The sequence below is a fragment of the Haliotis cracherodii genome, unplaced genomic scaffold (genome assembly GCF_022045235.1).
Source record: "Haliotis cracherodii isolate W230 unplaced genomic scaffold, xgHalCrac1.p SCAF_8, whole genome shotgun sequence".
NCBI lineage: Eukaryota > Metazoa > Mollusca > Gastropoda > Lepetellida > Haliotidae > Haliotis > Haliotis cracherodii.
In genome coordinates, this window is record NW_027266341.1 from 15,279,581 (window position 1) to 15,296,807 (window position 17,227).

General features: G+C 38.6%; 1 pseudogene; it reads left to right on the top strand.

Moving 5' to 3' along the window:
• The window catches only part of LOC139450817 (uncharacterized), a 456,581-nt pseudogene extending 439,963 nt beyond the window's left edge, over nucleotides 1-16,618 (top strand).
• Nucleotides 16,619-17,227: the final 609 nt, after the last annotated feature.

Genomic DNA, 17,227 nt, shown 5'->3' on the forward strand with positions numbered 1-17,227 from the left:
TATAATTTCAATATAACAATGTCTTCGCAATACGGACGCAAGTTAAACCCACAACATAGACTTCGAGATCCATTAGGGGTCAAGGCAATTCGTCAGTCTGTTACTATAACTAATAACCCTAGTACCATCGATCAGAATCAAACGCTTCTGGTTCGCTTTCCTAATCTCGGCGCACATGATGTGTTAGTTCCCGGAACTGTCCGACTAGCATTTATGATTAGTTTGACTTCTACCGACGTTAACAGGGAGCCCGTTCAGAACATAGGTCATACTATCGTTAAGAAAATCGCTATTAAAATTAGCGGTAATGAAGTTTTGAGTATCGACGATAGCGATGTAAACTATTGTTACATGGATCTCTGGAGAACGGATAAAGAGCGGGAAAACTTACAGTACCAAGGTATTTGTAATAAGAACACATTGAGACTGCGCGTGGGTGCTGAAAATGGTGATGGTAATGTCGTAAAAGATCAGGCCGTTGCCTACACATTGGGTAACCGATTCTATATTCCGCTATATTACTAGATTCCCACATGCCCTTTTATCAAGCATCCCTAGGCGATAGGTTAGAATACGAACTCACTTTTAATGACTACGGAAGAGTAATCAGAGCTGCTGATGATGCCAGCTATTCCATTGACAATATCTCACTGGAGTACGATATGATAACGGATCCCGATATTAGCCAGACAAATTCGTAACCAGTATTCGGGAAGTTTAGCCATTTTGTACGATCGCGTGCTGCGACACCGAAAGATCACGAGGGACACAAAAGATACGATGTGGAATATAAATCTAAACGTCCCCACGAGGTCGTTGAAGGGTATTTTAATGTTGTTCGAGGACCCCTCCGATGCGTTTAAAAGAAATACCGAGAAGTTCTACAATCCCAAGATTACAAAAGTAGAATTGACTATCGAGGGCGTTCCTAATCAACTATATAGCCAAGGAATGCTAGCGTATCACCAGTGGGATGAGATTAAAAAACTTCCTTCTATAAAACGTTCTCCGGAAGTTAACGCGGTCGTGAAAGATCTGTCTCTCGGAAGTGTATTGATGGGTGAATACCTCACCACAAAGTATGCGCTATGGCTCGACATGCGAACAACGGACGATGACCAACTACACGACAGTGGGCGGAGAATAGAAAATGCTAGCGAGGGTGTCACCATACAGATAACGAAGCACCAGGAAGCGGCTGGTAAATTAAACATATATTTGTACGTGATTATGGATGCGCAACTTAATATACAAAATGGGAGATTCGTGCAAGCAATCTATTGATAATCTTTTACCTAAAGATCCGCACTGCGCTATCATTTGCGGGCAAACAGGCTGCGGAAAAACAGCTTTTATTCTAGATATTTTACAAAGTCATTATTGGGACGTTTTCGATCATATTATTATTCTGTGCCCGACTATAAGCGTTAATAAAACATACTTATCGTGAAATTGGGTAATGACGGGGTACACAGAGTCGATCCGGGCGATCGTTTAGAAGACTGTCTCCGAGTATGTCACGAAAGATACAAAGGAGAATCAACCCTTTTCGTAATAGACGACTGCAGCGCGAGTAAAGAACTAACAAAAAAGAAAGATATGCTTTCGTATTTAGCATTCTCCGGAAGGCATACTCAACATAGCATTTGGGTTCTTACTCAAAAATACAACTCTGTCCTGAAAGATCTCAGAGAGTAGACCAAATGGGTAGCCCTGTTTCATTGCAAAGACCGAGATTCATTCGAGGAATGTTTACGCGAAAATGATGTCATTTATACCAAGGGTGAACGAGATAAAGTCAGAAAACTGTTATCGGCAACGAAGCACTGTAAACTCTTATTAAAAACCGATCAACCACCTGCTTATGCAATTGCTTAGCAAAATGTCACAAAATGTAGCAAAATTATAGCAAAATGTAGCAAAAATGTAGCAAATTGAACATTAGCGGTTAATATTACATAAAATGTGATTCAAAATCCTCATTCTTTTGCAACAGTTCATTATTACGGGATGTAGTGGATCTGTCATATTATATTATGTTAGACTGAAATATCTCCTTAGGTATTACATTATGGAATGCGACGAACTCATCGAACAAATGCTCAAAGAGCCTGATGTAGATAAATCTTTAGATAAACATAGAGAAAGACTCGCGGCTTTGGTAGCCGGTGGAAAATGTTCCCAATATTTTGGAGAAAATTATACCATCGAAAAAATTGATAACATGACCGACGAAGAAATTAAAAAACTGTACGCGCGTTACGAGTCTAGACTGGGAGCTACCATGACTAAAACGATAGGGTCGTCTATATTACAACTATACACAGTCGTAGCTAGTGCGTTTCTCCCTATCCCGACAGAACATCGCATGTATTTATGTGAATCTCTCGAGAAAGACCCATTCATCGAACACGCTACAGGTGACACCACGACAGATTGTGAAAGAGGAACCACAACAGATTGCGGAAACGCAACAACAGATTGCGGAAACGGAACACCAAGTGAATGAGGAACCACAAAAACAACCCAGAGTTACTAAAAAAAAACAAAAAATAGCCGCAGGAAGGAAGGGAGGACTGGCGAGGAAAGTGAAATTAATAAATAATTCAAATCCGATTAAAACATGGGCACTAGTAGGAGTTGCTGGTATAGCGGCTGTATGGTTCTTTTATAAGACCGGAGAAGAGAAAACATCACCCCCGCCGCAACAACAAGTTCAATTTGAGGTTAGTCCTCATATAATGCTATAAGAAGCATGACTACTCCAGTTACAGACGGTAAAATGTTGGTAAATACGACGTATCATTCAGCGGTGGTCACCGGCTTGGCCATTGGCTATGCTCGTATGGCTAAAATGATTACTAAAGCCACACCTCCCAAGCTAGATTTTAATGGATATGACATCGGTATGATGGTTATGGATATTGGATTAGCAATGGCAACGAAGGATATGCTCATCAAACAAGGACTTATCCCAGAAGACATAATGAAGTAATCAAACATTTGAATATTTATATTCATATAAATATGGCATCAATTGCGATGATGGTCGGTGGAGCTGTCGTTAATACTCTAGCTTTTTCGGGGAGTAATTATTTATTTTCCAGTATGAGGGAATCAAACGCTAAAGAAGTTGAAGAGGAGTGTAAACGACATAACAAAGCTTTAGAACAATACCAAGCAGCTCAGTTACAATATACGCAGCAGAGAATGAAGAGATTAGACTTAATTCATGAACAACTGATTAAGGAAGGACATTCAATTCAAACGTTTAAGGATGTCGAATCTGCCATGCATGAATACTACCTCGTTTATGGGAAAAACTCGACCCAATACCGAGACCAACAATGAGTCAGTTTTATACACTGTCAGAGGAACAAAAGAACCGCGAGGTCCCATTTGTGATTATGGGATTGACTGCTGTATTGATTTTCAGCTATACAATAGCTACGCAGTGACAGCTGTGGCTATGCATAAACCATGATCTATAAATCAATATCTCACCAGTGTAGCTGTGATTTGCATTTAGACAAATGATATGATAGATGTATAACCATGAATAATTGCAAGTTTACACTCATGGGGAAGACGACTCTATGTAATCGACGCTGTGTTGATATTTACTGTGGTATACACAATTATTACATCAAGCGTGGACACATAAACTATACGTGTTCTGAATGCGAGATAGGGGTCAAAGGTCGTTATTGTTTATGTAAGAAACACGATGCTGATAGGGTCAGGAACCAGATTATTTATGCTAGGAAGAGAGATTACATCAACGAGAGGAATAGGTTGGGAAGAATACGTATTAAGATATATGAAAACAAGCAATTAGACATTTGTCTCATTTTGCATATACCACAATGGTTTTTGTCAGGGAGTTAAAAGCTATGGCAAAGCAAAGTGGTCTACGTGGATATTCTCGAATGAGAAAAGCTGAATTGATTACCTTACTCGGTTTGGAATACAACAAACCCCAGACTGTTAGAGAACTCAAAGCTCGAGCGAGAAACAGTGGGCTGAGAGGTTATTCTCGAATGAGAAGAGCTGAATTGATCGCTTTACTAGATAATAATAATGATGTTGATGATGATATTCAACAACAAGAATTAATATTTGTACCCATATCCGCCGGCGTTGGTAAATATCTAAGAGGTTGGAAGATGGATATTAATTCCAACATGGATGTTAATGATATTAAGCCCATCATATTGAGTAAAATTAACGAGGCGTTAGATGATTTACATAGTATAAAATACCAGCTGACGATTAAAATAGTAACGAGTAAAAGTAACACAGACGATAGCGTCGAATATACCGAACCATATTTCCGTAGCAATCAAGAAGTTATAACTGAATCCGATACTATAAACGCATCATTAGATACATCAATTCAGAGGATACAGGAAACTTTAGAACGCTGGACTAATAGAGGTTCGGGTTGGGGTGTGGATAAAATCGATAGTTTATATTTAGATATAGCGAATTATATGCCTTTCAAAGGTGGATCTTATATAGTTAATTATAATTAACGTAAAGAATAAATCCGATAATTGTTTAAGAATGATGAAAAGATCTGCATTGTTCCCCGTAGACAAAAATCCGGATAGACCTTCTAGCTATCCCCAAAACGATGGACTCAACTTCGATGGTATAGACGAACCTACACCAATATCACAAATTGATAAGGTGGAAAAGCAAAATAATTTAGCTATAAATGTTTTCGGACATTCTAAAGGAATTGTTGTACACAGGATAAGCTCCGCTCCGGAACATATTCCCAGAATCAATTCATTTCTGATCGAAAAAGATGGAAAATATCATTATACATGGATAAAGAGTTTAAACAGGCTATTATACGATCAAACAAAACATGCTAGAAAGAAATATTTCTGCGAAAGATGCCTACATGGGTACAGACAAGATCTATTAGAAGCGCATAAAGAAGACTGTAGAGGTGTTTGACAGACTGCTATCAGGATTGATATGCCTAAAGAGGGAAAAAATATATTAAAATTTGAACATTATTGTAATCAAATGCCAGTACCGTACGTAATTTACGCCGACTTCGAAGCGCTTATCAAGCCCATAGAAAATACTGAACGCAATAATGATAGTAGTTTTACGTACAAAACTCAAGAACATATTCCTTGTGGGTTTGGATATATAGTTGTAAGGTATGATGGGAAAGCAAACACTCCCGTGATTTACAGAGGTCCCGATGCAGCGGGAAAGTTCCTAGAATATTTACAAAATGAAGAGAGAATAATCAGGGAAAAATTATCGTGTAAGAAACCCATGTGTATGACGATAGATGATTGGAGGGCCCACAAGAAGTCAACGAGTTGTCACGTTTGTAATAAACCCCTGGATGGGGATTCCGTAAGAGATCATTGTCATGTCACGGGTAATTATCGGGGAGCCGCTCATAACGAGTGTAACTTGAAACTAAAAATGAATGCTCAAACAATACCCATCCCCGTTGTGTTTCATAACCTTAGAGGATATGATTCACATCTCATTATGCAAGCTATCTCAAAGACCGACGGCGGTTAAATGTGCATTCCTAACAATATGGAAAAATACATATCGTTCTCGTTGACTAAACCTATACATTATAGGGACAATCTAGAATAAAGCAAAGTAATGGGCTTAGATTCATGGACTCCGTACAGTTTCTGTTATCTTCCCTGGACAATTTAGCTAATGCGAACATTCCCGATGACTTCGCAAATAAATATACCGATAAGATAACTCGTCATTTGTTGCTGAGAAAAGGTGTATATCCTTACGAATATATGGATGATTGGATTCGAAGAAACTGAATTACCACCCCTCGAATCATTCTATAGTAACTTAACAGAAACTAGAATAACAGATGCCGATTATGAACATGCTCTGACGGTCTGGGATAAATTAGGTTGTAAGAATTTAGGTGATTATCACGATCTGTATTTAAAAACCGATGTACTGTTACTCGCCGATATATTCGAGATATTTAGAAAGAAGTGTTTAAAACAATACGGCTTGGACCCGGCATGGTACTATTCCAGTCCCGGACTATCGTGGGATGCATTGTTGAAGAAGACTGGCGTAGAACTAAAACTAATCACAGATTACGATATGCACTTGTTTATTGAGAAAGGATTAAGAGGTGGTATATCGATGGCAGCGAAAAGGTATTCTAAGGCTAATAATAAATTACACGCACATATTATATCTCGACGCTAACAATTTGTACGGATGGGCTATGAGTCAACCTTTACCCACGGGTGGTTTTGAGTGGGTCGATGATATCGATATCCATAATAATGATGAGAATAAAGGGTACATACTAGAAGTTGACTTGGAATATCCAAATTCCTTACATAAAGACCATAACAGTTATCCGCTAGCTCCCGAAAGATTAATGGTTAATAAAGACTGGATGTCGGAATATCAACGTTCATTGATGGGTAATAGTAGGTTAGCTAACGTAGAAAAACTCGTACCAAATTTGATGGATAAGACAAAATATATAGTTCACTACAGAAATCTCCAGTTGTATCTATCGTTAGGTATGAAACTTAAGAAAATACACAGAGTTCTAAAGTTTGATCAAAGCCCTTGGATGGAGCCCTATGTAAGGCTGAACACAGATTTAAGAAAGATAGCTACCAGCGTTTTCGAAAAGAATCTATATAAGCTCATGAATAACTCGGTATTTGGTAAAACTATGGAGAATCTAAGGAAGCGTGTTGATGTTAAATTAGTCAGATCTAATGAGGAAGAAAGACTCAGGAAACTTATAGCCAGTCTGGCTTTTAACAGAAGCAAGATATTCGATAACGACTTAGCCGCGTTGCATATGCAGAAGAGTAATATAAAATTCAACAGACCGGTGTACGTCGATATGAGTATTCTCGACTCGTCAAAACACTTAATGTATGACTTTTATTACAACAAACTTAAGAAGCAATACGGCGATAGATGCGAGGTGTTATATACCGACACAGATTCTTTGTTGATGGAAATACAAACCGAGGATGTGTATAAAGATATGGCAGAAAAAATAGATATGTACGACACGAGCGATTACCCTAAAGATAATCCACTGCACAGCGTTGTAAATAAAAAGGTGTTAGGTAAGATGAAGGATGAATGTGCTGGGACTCCTATAGCGGAGTATGTAGGATTAAGACCTAAGATGTATTCTATAAAGAAGTCCGATAATGGGGAGATAAGAAAAGCCAAGGGCGTTAAGAAGTATGTTGTAAAAAAACACGAACAGTATAAAGAATCATTATTCAACGGTAGAACGTTCAAACACGAGATGAACTCTTTAAGAAGTTACGATCATAGGATATATGGATTAAGAATGAACAAGACATCATTATCCCCCTTAGATACAAAGAGATGGATTGATAGTGATGGTGTAACTACCTATGCTTATGGTTATGGTGGTAATACCGTACCGTCGGGAACTATGAACAATTCTTCTCGTACAAATGCCCGGAAGTTTTCGTTCTTTGCCTCTCCTCGGTGCTGAAGATTCGGAAGTCACGGGTTTCATTTTAATCGCATCGGATGGTTTCTTCCCTTTTAATCTCGTTACTTCATTATTCAGCGCTGATACAACGGCTGATAACCGTGTCATCCATTCGGTTGATCTTAATCGCTCAGATTTCATTTCGATCCCATACTGATAGCCAAACAAACGTTCCGCTAATGTCCTGTTAAATCTTTCAACGATAGCTTGACTGCGGTGGGCCTCTCTTTCACCATGGACGATTTCGACATCGTGCTTTGTTAACAGTTTAGTTACCGATCCCATAAACTCGCGACCGGGATCTACTTGAAATAGCTTAGGCCATATAAGCGGTCTGCGTTTATATATGCGGCTCAGTGCATTAGCTACTTCTGTTGAATCTTTCGAGGTTAATGGTTCTGCCTCTTTGTATCGACTAGCCACATCCACTACTGTTAAAGCGTATTTATACGTTTTGCGTTTTTCCTTATCGTGGGGAAGAAACAAGAGGTCAGCCTGATGAACTTCATTCGTTGTAAAAATATCAAACTTCTTCCTCGGTATATAACGCGGTGCCGGTGAATATATTTGCCACAACGCTTGTTTCTTTAACCAATCCTTGGCCACATCTTTAGATACCTTAGCCGGGGTGGCTAATTTTTTTATTGCTCCTATACCTTTCCAATATCCTCGTGGGCTATAGTAAATTTTATTCATTATTAATTAATATGGATGTTTCGTTTAATACAAATCTGGCTCCAGTGGAAGTGGTCCAGAACCTCCATTACCTATAAAAATTTATATCATTGGCTCCAGGTGGTGGTGAGCTAGAGCCAATTTAACTTAATCTCATGACTATCGTTGAATCGCATCATCATTTTGGCATAAAAAATTCCATCTGTAGTAGCAGTATAAGCATATGAATCCGGCTCCAGTGGAAGTGAGCCAGAACCATCATTACCTATACTACTCCTCTGTATGTATTTATATATGTAAAAATTGTTTTTATATCAACGCTGATGCAGTGAACGTACCACAGACCTGATGCTAGAATAACATCTAATCTCTGAAATGAACATATTTTACAGAAATAAACCAGTTGTTAAACAATAGTTATAAAATATAAGAAAAAAGGAGCCAAGAGACTTTCTTCATTTTGCCAAATTTTGGGCTGTATTGGACAGATTTGTTTCGGGATCTGTATGACAGACACACTTATTCTTTAAAGTATAAAGATAAGTACATGTAAGTATAGATGTGGTATATATTCAAATATGTTTGTGATTAACCCAACCTTGAAAAATATTGAAGGGTGAGTGGTAACTATTTATGTCATTATTTCGAATTAGAATGATAGCACATCAGAAAAGCATGGCACTTTAATATACGTATCTTGTTAGCCCAATAGTGTTTTAAGTAAGAGCAACATGTATATCGAGAGTATAGGTTTGGTGCGTGACTTACCCCACATTACTGTCAGAAAGTCTGCATGCTCTGTTCATCCGGAATAAATGACATAAGGCGATTCATGCGGGTAAATACGATCTACTTCAGAACTAGTATAGATTACTTTAGGTTAGGAGAAAATGTAAGCAAGCTTCGTGCTCAGGGGGTTGTTTGTGCGGGTTTAAAGGATTCGGGTCCTGGCTTGGTCTTTGTATAGGACGTGTAGCTGGCAAATCCAGGTTTGACGTATCAATGACCAAAATGTTGTCTGATGCAATTCTCTTTTTTGAGTTGTACCGTGTGTTTCCGTGCCTTTTCGGGTGAACAATTGGCTTGCCTTTACATGTGTTTGTAGCGGTTGCCACTAGTGGATCGGGATGAGCTCGCCTTTTTGCGAGCACCCAGTGTCATCATTTTATAAGGTGAATAATGAAACATGCATGTTCCTGGTGTTGTCGGAATCGTGCAGTTGGCGTTACTTTTGGCAAGGGTTTCTTGTGATGATGGAACGGCTTATGTCGTTTTTGTCAACTGATATAATCAACTGTGATATAATGTCAGGGTATATGGTCATGTAATCAAGAAACAAACCGCGAGTGGGAGTTGTTTACTGTACGATAAACAACGACAACGACTCGTTTATTTCTTATATGAGATATCAACATTACGTACGACCGCGGCAATGCCAGATAAATCCATTTTATGAACAGGAGGGTTTGAATTTGGTCTTTCCCGCATATTCTCACAATTTTCTCGCCTGTACCTTTTCTCCCAATACCGATTAACATTTCGCTTTCACTTTCTGATGCGATTGTTCGGGCATTGCATTTATCTACCTTCCCCTGCTACATCTATAAGGAACAACTCACTGGACACTTCCCTCTCACAAATAACATCAAAGTTCCGACGTCCTCAAGTTGCGAGTGCATGTTCGAATTTCCATAAATGATAGAACAAGGTTTTATCGTGAAATAAATATCGCTTCCTTCTTCTTTGTTCTTTGCGATTTATCGCGTAGCTGTCTTATATCATCAAATGTCAATTTCTCATTGTTTTATCATGACGTATCCGTGTCATAACCAATCATGTAGCAATAGCAAACACAAATATAGTTGACTTCGACATAGAATAGTGTCATGATATATAATTATCCTTTGGTGTGCAATATTTTCGGTTGATAAATCTAACATATGCTTACTTTTAAGAATAACGACTATACATTTTTATATTACTTTATAAGGTCTCTGTAACATATGCAAAATAAAACAAATTTAATAATAAAACTGAACCTAAATGTATGTTGTAATATCCTTAAGTTGCTGAGTGCGGCATGAGACCATAAACAAAACATAATATCTTTAAGAATTATGTTAATAATGTCGATGCTAAAAAATAATCTCCACAATATCCATACGTCTTTTTCTATGTTTAATGTGAAACATAATAACTCTTTTTAATGATCTGAAGGAATAATAAGGACAATAATATCAAAATAATATCATCATTATTTATGTTACTTATCCTCAACTGAAGTAGTCCTCAACACTATACGTTCAGAGAAGAAACCCATGAACATATTATCAATGTAACATACATTAATGGAAATTAGATTAACAGTTGATTAACAAATGATATTATTCGGTCGAACATATATCAGCCAATACTACATTATTAAATTGTGAGACTACAGTGATTTTTGCAAGGCTACTCTCATAAATGTCATGACGCATTTGAGGCCAGGGTTCTTCTATACTCGCATTAATGTGCTGACTTATTATTGCGTTAATTTCATAATTTACAGTATTCATGAAGAACATTTCACGTGGGACCAACAGAGGGAAATATGACTATCGACTATTTTTTTATATTTAGCTAGCTCAAACGATCTATTGGTTTGATTTATTGTTATTGTATCCATAACAAAATAAGTAGGATCCGTTTTTTTCCGTTTTTGTTGTTCTTTGTGTAACGCCGCACGTAGCAATATTCCAGTTATATGACGATTGTCTATAAATAATCTAGTCTGGACCAGACAATCCAGTGATTGATATCACGACCACCGATCCACGCAATTGAGATACAATGACATGCATCAACCAAGTCAGCGAGCCTGACCACCCGATCCCTTTAGTCGCCTCTTACGACAAGCATAGTCGCCTATAACGGCAAGCATGGGTTGCTGTAAATCTATTCTTAACCGGATCTTCAAAGGTCAAGTGGGATTCAACTGATATGTTAAGATGAAATAAAACTGAATTATATGTGCTGTTTACATATCAAAGTTTGCCAAATTGTTACAAAATGTTTGGCAACAGCAAGGCTACGTATTCACAACTTATTGTGGTAGGCACAGTATAACTCATTATTCTGGACTGAAGGAGGGCCGTTTTCCTTCTTGTGGGTCACCTGCTTGGCAATATGGGACGGGAAAACTGCAAGGGGTGAGGGCAGTTAAGTTGATGCTACAGACAGATAACAGAGATCATTTTACAAATGTGAAACCTCATTCCACAAAGGAAGAGGCGAAAGCTGAAACTTGGTGAGATTTACAGAACAAAGGCAGTTTCTTTCTAGTTTCTTACTGACTCTCGAGGATACATTTAATAAAAATTCGTGTGTGCGACACGGCCACCAGTCACTAAATTTGGGTCAAAACCTTTCTGTCTTCTTTCATTTGTCATCTGAAAAAAACATCCCTTCGTGCACTTGTGCTTCCTGCTCAAGTTACCAAAGACATCCTGTTTACGTACACGTGGAAGATATATATTACGCCGAGGAGAATTTACGATTATACGTTGATACGTCTAACTGCTGGCCTTGTACGTACTGTCATATTTCTTACGGCCAGGGATCACAGGTGTGATACCAGTCTCCCTCAAGGAGACGTCTGATTAAACTCTTTGCTTCGTCAATGCTTCGTCTAGCCCAAACCGGTAACTGGTACCACTAGCAACGATACAATGGCGTACAAAGACTTAAAATGAGTCAAGCATCCGTCACTCGATTTCCATTTTGATTGATTGTTTGATTGATAGATTGATAGATTGATAGATTGATACATTGTGAGTGAGTGAGTGAGTGAGTGAGTGAGTGAGTGAGTGAGTGAGTGCCTGTTTCACTGGTATGTCCGGATCTGGGTTCGGGTCACCGGCTTAGCGTCACCGATCTAGATATATCTATGCAGGAATAGGTCATCCATGCGGATAGCGTAATCTCGATTAACGTATTCAGGAACCTTTCGTGAACAACATTTATTGAAAATGCTACCGAAGAATCAAACAACATTAAGATTTGGCTTCATTCTAATATTTCACATAACCGTTAACGTACTTCTTGAATGTTGTCACGCCATTTATTCAGACAGATCTCGAAGATATGTTAATATCTATGCGAGGACAGCGGATTAGATATCGCGAGGCCGGTTCACCATGCAATCCGTAAAAGCATGTGATATGTCACGAATAGCCCATTGCATCTCCTGTACAAAGACTTTCTTTTGTACGTGTTGTCACAGAGCCACAAACTTAGGTCAATGGATCAGATAGAAGCAGGACTGCTGGAATCGGTTGAGGTGAACTTCCGATGACATAAACTTCTACTTGACAACCGCTTTAAGAAAGTGCCGCCATTCATGTACACACCCCTGTGGATGAATGAACGACCTAGCGAGGCCAGTAGCGCCACCTAGTGAGATATAATGGAAGAAGACCAACAGAGAGTTGAATCTTGACATACTCCGGTGCCGTCTGCAGAACCTTGGTTAGCAATGGCACAGTGATTTATGAGAGTTTATGTGAGTCGGATTTTACGCCGCCTTAGCAATAGTACAGCAATATCACGGCGGGGATTCCCACATTGTGCCTATGATATGCAGAGAATCGAACTTGGACTTTCGGCACGAGGAGCGAACGCTTTTACCACTAGGCAACGCCAGCGGCCTTGATCATATGATCATATCATCACCATCACCATCACCATCATTATCGCCGTCCCCATCATCATCATCACCATCACCATCATTATCATCACCATCATCATCGCCGTCACCATCATTATCATCACCACCACCATCAGTATCAGCATCGCCACGGGTATCGTTTTCACAGGTATATACGGTACTCCACACAGAGATTAACGAAGGGCATCTATTTGATCAGGGGTTAGTTAAATATCTATAACAGCTGTGGGTCAGTATATCCAGTTTCTGTCAGTGAAGAAAAATACCAAGTCGGTCAGCTGTGAACACGGTTCTTCAGCATCGGACATCAGCTGTCCTTGACACGCACATTTCAGCGCATTTGAAGCTATTGAGAATGCCCCCTGCAGAGTTCGACGAACATTCTGTGGTAGCGCTCGCGGCGGTGTTGACCAGAGGCTATCAGCAGTATTTCCTGTCCAGGTTATTTAGGTCCGTTGTGTGTGTGTGTGCGTGCGTGCGTGCGCGCGCGCGCGTGTGTGTGTGTGTGGGGGGGGGGGGGGGGGGGAGGGGGAGAACGGGGGGATAGATGATGGATTTAACAACAAGTAAGGTCATCTTGAACGGGACGGTTTTCGTAGGATATAGATGGATTAGCATATGAACTATGATTCTCTTTAGGTAGAAAAAGATCCACGATGTTCGACCTGGTAGAAGTGTGTAATCAAACCGCATAGCATTGGTCTTTGATTGTCTGTGGCGTCAAAACAAACTCATTCATGTACTTGATCTGAATGTTCATCTTAATTGTTATGGATAGTCACGGAGCTGTGATCCAGAGAACGGGGTGTCATTAGATAAAAATGAAGTAATAATAGGATTACCAGAAAAACGGGGTATAACATCCAAGCCAATAACCTCCCCTCAGGAACAGCAGAGTAAGTCAGTACAGGATTGAAAACTGCCCCATAAGTATGTATGACAGGCTAGTCGGGTATTGCTACTTGTATATGTGAAAACAAAGTTATTAAAATTAATAGCAAAACTGATGAAAGTCACAAATAAACGTGTATAAGTGTTATATCGTCACTGCAAAAATAATGAGTGTTGTCTTTAGTATTAACATTCAAATACGTGATATCTGTATTAGCGATATTGTCTACGTTCCACCGGTGAGTAAGCGTTAGCCTTACTATCTCGTAGTATAAATGTTGCACGAAATTGTATTTCTGATGACATCACGATACAGTTTTTTTACGATGCATCACGTCTGCACCAGCGCTTGATAACAGCCTTGTGTTTGGGTGTTTCAGTAGTTTAAATTGCTGTTCTTGATGTTGTTGAATAAACTTTGATACTATGAACAATATAAGGTTATATGAGAGTATGACTTTAGAATGGTAACATGCGTTAATGTATATCTGATATAAATATATATATATATATAATAATACATAAATAGAACAATGAGTAGTACGCCCAGATTACTGTATAGGCAACATTTAAAAGAAGATGAAAGAACACAATCGTCCGGAATACAATGTATAATTCTAGTGCACTTCCATGGGACTATATAGCATACAATAAGCTTTCGGGTCCCGTTTGGGTCGGTTTGGGTGGCAGCGTAGATATCCATAGAGGAGGTAACTCGGAATCTCCCATATACCTGGGGCTCCTCTTCAATGTAAATGGAGTTACTTGTTTCTTTCAAAACTATACAGTTTTAGAGACTAAGCATTAGTCTGAATAGATATCACCAGTTTGGAATTTGAAACTAATCTGTTTACAGTAACAGAACACTGTTTAAGTGTCATGTACAAATGAGAAAGTGGAATCCCGTCAATTAGGGGGACGAACCTTAAAACTATTAATAAACATCAAAATAAGCAATATCGGGAAAATGTATATGCATATACTATCTGGCAATAAACACCAAGATCACCTTCTACAAAAATAAGTTTTAAAAGCCGGTTGATATTCTTTTGCGTATTTGACGATTATATAACTTTCGAAAGTATAAATCCTTTTCCTATACTCAGACGTTCCTGAGCCTTGCGCTTTCCTAATTATTTTGACTAAAATTATCACCGTTATCATTGTATTTGTTAATGGGAAATACGCGCCGATCAAGTACGTGCCATAAATTAAAGCGACATTGTACGATTCCGAACTCATCACGAGACTGTGTATATGATTCACTGTCAAATAGTGGTGACATATAGCCGAAACAATACGCGAAATCGCGCATGCACAGAACGGAAAATTTGGACAAGGCATTAAGCAATCCGCATGGGCAGAACGATTGATTTCAGTACTTCCGCTAAGCGCTTCGAGTACAGCGTCAAACTCGGGCCTGTAATCTAACACGCAAGAACTGACCAATGAAATCTGAGAAGTAGGAATACCGGTAGACGCTGTTGCTTGATTGACAATGCCAATCAAGAAAGGGAGGAGCTTGATGATATCGTTCTCTCCCAGTAAATTCCGATGTCAAATAACGACGTTATTTGGACGGAAATACGATGTTTTGAAAGCGTCCAAATAACGTCGTTTTTCCGTCCAATAATCATATACGAAAAAAAAGACGTTTTCGTTTTTGCAGTGATAATTACACTTAAATGATAATTCCCCATATTAACATTTTCCACCACGATTCCCGCACGAAACGAGCGATATTGGTTCAATAAGCCGTTCGCTGTTTGGTACTGCTACTGTCGAGGATGTTGAACGACTGGCGCAGTGTGTTCAACAATTTTCGTTGCATGCTGCTAATACTTCTGGTACTGTTCAAGTGCAAGTTCGTCTTATGTCGTCATTAATGGCTAAAACAAATAAACGCATTTCATCCGCTCTCGCGGGTGTTGAAACAAATCATAACGATTATAAACTTGTCACTGAACAAATACAAGATGTGGAGAGATATATTTGTTTACGTTGAAAATCTTGTTAGATCGCCTCACGTTCCTAACTACAAGTAGGCAGAAAATTGATGAAATGTATTTAGGCATTCAATAGTTAGTTAATCAACATCTTTACTCACAGTTTCGGAAGTAAAGAAAGCTTTACAAATGATTCAAGAACGTCTCAATGCAGAATACTCGTTGTTTCACGTTGCACATAAGGATCCAGGTTATGATTATCGGGAACGTCCTGTTCACTGTTCTCGGACTTTAGATTCAATTTTAATTTCGCTTATTGTTCCTATCCAGACTCATTCTACTCTCCTTGACGTATATCGAACTAATTCTTTCTGCTTACAACTTAATCAATCAAGTACGCATGTCACTCAGGTTATGTATTAACCGAATTATCATTCTGTTTCGGAGGCGAAAGATCAGTACATTTAAATTTTCTACTAGTTATTTTCAAACAAGTTATGGTGAACACGAAAATCACTGTCAAATTTTTCATAGTCCGAAACCAAAAACTTCACTCACAAACTTGCTTTCTTCACTCAAGACGCACAAGAAATTAAATCCTTTTGTGATTCTAAATTCCGATTAAATGGACTGCGTTCGATGGCTCTCGAAATAGAATCAGGGACAATTCTTTTAACTGGCATAAACAACAGATTACTAAAGTGTAAGGGCCGCACCGAGAAGCGTCCGGCTTGTCAGATTTGTATATTTAAAATTCCTTGTCACTGTACGTTGAAACTGGATGAATTCGACATAGACATGAGAATTCATAATTGTGAGAAAAAACCAACTGCTTCCAAATTATACCACCATTGGTTTTACATTTGACGAATTTGTTTGCTTGTCATGAAATTATGGTCTAATTCTATCTTTGCTCTCGAGACCTCACCCCAACGGCTTGAAATCTTGAAACTAATTTTCGGGTATTCCTAAGTTATTATTTACTGTTAGATTGTCACAATTTGCTTATTCAAACCCCGACACAATCTCTATATATTTCGGGACGAAAAAATATATGTAAGTTGGCTTATGGCGTTTCGATTAAAACGATTCCTTCCTTCTATGACAGGTATTTTGATGGTACTCCAACATTGTGGAGTTGTTTTTGCGTTTCCTCTGACATACTTCATATCGAGGGCAGTCTCCTCTGCCCTTTTAGCTTGAAAGCTATGTTGACCTCTTTATTTGTGCCATCTGACATGAGAAAATAATGATGATGATGATGATGATTATTATTATTCCTTTATCTAGATGGTTATTCTTGTCCGTAATATATGATATTGTAATGGCCTTGTTTCAACCACCTTTTTACGGACCAGTTATTTGTGAGTGTTAAAAACGCTTGTCAGTTGGGTACAGCAAGTATATAAGACTATAACATGGTTACGAAGTTGCAATATAATGTTATCCGTTAAATGATCAATGTTCTAAAGTTAA